This window comes from Engraulis encrasicolus, chromosome 20 (genome assembly GCF_034702125.1).
Source record: "Engraulis encrasicolus isolate BLACKSEA-1 chromosome 20, IST_EnEncr_1.0, whole genome shotgun sequence".
In the NCBI taxonomy this organism is placed as follows: Eukaryota; Metazoa; Chordata; class Actinopteri; order Clupeiformes; family Engraulidae; genus Engraulis; species Engraulis encrasicolus.
Genome location: NC_085876.1, coordinates 10,722,083 through 10,725,397, shown reverse-complemented (window position 1 = coordinate 10,725,397; position 3,315 = coordinate 10,722,083).

Below are 3,315 nucleotides of genomic sequence, written 5' to 3'. Positions count from 1 at the left end.
ACTTTTACTTTTGCGAACACACACACACACACACACACACACACACACACACACACACACACACACACACACACACACACACACACACAATTTCGCTGTCCATAGTGTATCCCTTAGAGATTCTAACCTAAGTCACAAGCCCTTTATTTTCTTACGTAGAGAAGAACATGTGGCCTGTCGCTGTTGGCACATGCTGATTATTTTTGCACACTATTTTAGAAATGATGAACTATTGTCAAACACATGACGAAGATTTATGATGGTGATGATGATGATGATATTGCTGATCATGATGATGGTACAGATTATTATGTGACTGAGATCACCCGCTCCTAAACATCCTGAGAAACTGACAATCAGTGGTCATACAGTAGTGCGTGTGAGTGTGCATTTGTGTGTGAGTGCTATTTTGTGTGTGTGTGTGTTATGTTTGTGTGTGTGTTGTGTGTGAGAAAGAGAGAGAGCGAGAGTTTTTATCTTTTTGCCTGAATGTGCCGTGTGTGTTGTGTCAGGTTGGCTGTCGCGACGTTGTTAAATGCACACACACTGGGTGCAAGTCAAAGCTACTTCCTCACGTCCTGTGGCCTCCAGCCTGGCGATGGCGAGGGTTGACGTCATCAAGGATCAGCGTTATTTTCATTGTAATATCTTGCCAAAACATAACTTCAGTGGTCAATCTCTCATTTTGTGAATGAGGATGGTTAGCAACGACGCTGTCGAGAAATGCACCCCGGATTGACTGCGGGTGAACTGTATTGCATTCTCACAGAGCCGGGGGCATTTTGGGCCTCGTGAAAGATTCAAATTTTGGGCCCCTGTCAGTACTGTCAGTGGTTGGGCCCTTAGAATCTGTAACACTTTTCTCCCCCCCCCCTAGCGGCACCCATGGCCGGGGGTGACAAAGGAAACAGGCCGGAGGCCACAAGGAAGGACGGGAGGACAGAACATTGGCTTGCACCCATTTTTTTCCGTTCTGCCATGTTGCTGCTACTCAGGTCTGTGACTCCTGAGTGAATATCTGACAAGGGCTCTCAATGATAAAAAAAAAACCTGTATTGCAAACAAACAAGCAAACTTCTCTCTCTCTCTCTCTCTCTCTCTCCGTTCAGCCTCTGTGTATTTCTAAAGACATGTGTATGACCAACTTCCGGGTCCGTTGAAGACAGAGCTAAAAAAGAGAGAGTTGTGGGTGTTTTTTTTGTATCCATGTTGTATATTTTTGCAGTTGTCTATGATCAGACACACAGCTGATGTGATTATGTGCGCATCCATGGACACCATTTTCCCCCTTGGGGAGCATAATAATGGATGGATGGACAAGCGGCGTTCATGTGGATTCATCCAGCACGAAATGAAAACGAAACAATCTGAGCCTAGCTATATTCCTGGGCCACAGAACTCTCTTTTCTGTCTTTTTTTTGTAACAGAATTTGGCAATAATAAACATTTGACAGACTCCGAACACTACTTGTGGGGGGAGATTTTAAATGGGACTACAGTACAATGTGTGGAAGATCTCAAGATTCATTCCTAGGATTGACTGAATTGTGATGTCTGTCTGTCTGTGTGTCCGTCTGTCTGTACCTCTGTTGCTACAACCCCCTGCACCCCAAATGCTGGCCAGAAATGCATTGTCATAACGACACAGACACACGATATGGTGATGTTGAAGAGTTGATCTACTAAACTGGAGTCCAATGCAAAAAAAAAGTCAACCAAGTGAGAAAGGACCAGAAAAAAGGCTTTGTTTTCATGTTTGTCTGTTTGGTGTTTTACAGTGGAATATTTACTGGCTGCCTGTTTTGAAATGTAGGCCTACAAATTACCCAAATGAACATGGGCACTTTGTCCAGACACACACTCAAATTCACATGCACGATTGCCTCAGGATAGGCGATCATTGAGAATGGCACACCTGAACCTGAAATACAAGTACACAGTGTTGTATGTGTGTGTGTGTGTGTCGTATTCAGGTCTGTTAACAAAGTGTGTTACACAAGTGTGGTTGTGTGTCTGAATGGAATGCCTGACAGTTGAACTTTTTTTTTCATTGTAGGGTTTTTTTTTCCGTTCTTAAAACAACAAACAGCCTGTTGACGTCACACCCAGCAGTGTACCCGGCTGAGCTCCAAAATCGTACACCAGACCTCTGTGTTTGGAGTCATGCACGTTGCTATGCAACAACAACAAAAAAAAGAAAAAGAAAAAAAAAAAACACAAAATGAGAAAATCTGGAGGGGTCATGTTAGAGGTTGTGACCCCCCAACCTTTATTTGGGTGACGGGGGGTGTTTGGGAGAGCTTGAGGGCACCGTGGTAACACTCACAGCCAAGTTACCGTGGGTTATCGAGCTCCTCGTGTTGTGTCTCGCGTCAGGATCAAGAAAGGAATATCTCTGCAAGTGCATTACACACACCTCACTGTACTGTTACTAGAGAGAGACTCCTGCAGTGTGTGTGTGTGCATATTTATCTCTGTACCATGCTTGTGAAGTGTTATTTATGAAATAAAAACAACTGTCTTAAGTAGTTAACTCTTTGGCGCCTCTTCCTTTCTCTCTATGTGTGTGTGTAAACAATAACTTAGTAAAAATGTAATTTGTGGAAAAGTTACTTAGTTAATATCAATTCGCTTTTCTCTTGAGAAATCAATTATTGAATAGTGTCTGTCGATACCAGTGATCATCCAATAGCCTGGCTATTGTGACTACAAAGCGCTGTGAGCATTGGTCTGGCAAAGTTGATTTGAAAACCATGTTCTCAGAGGGCCATAACTTGCATCTTTAAAATGCCTCTTTATGCTACAGGTTGAAGCTATCAGTCTGCTCTTTCCTTATTTTGCAGTGGGTAAATTGAAGAGCTCAATTGATCCAAAAAGGAGACCGATTTTAATTTCAAAAGGCCAACTTTGCCAGACTGACTCATTCGTGGAAATTTGTACTGCATCAAAAGGATCGGTGGGCCCAGGTTTGGCCCATTGGTGTGAACAACCCATTACTCCGAACTTAGGGATTCGGATTTCATTGCAGGACCTTCAATTTCACAGGCTGTCTGGTTTCCTTTAACTTCCAGTTGTGAGCTTTAATTCCTGAATAAGTCTTGCAACATCCATGGACGGGGGGCTTTTTGCTGTGTGGCTCAGGGGCCCATGGAATCATAATCCATCCCTGGTTGCTTTGCTGAAGTTTTACTTCTCTGGTCTAGACCCACCTCTTCCTCACACACATAATGTCTGAGAGCGAGAGAGAGAGAGAGAGAGAGAGAGAGAGAGAGAGAGAGAGAGAGAGAGAGAGAGAGAGAGGGTTTCTGTATTTGC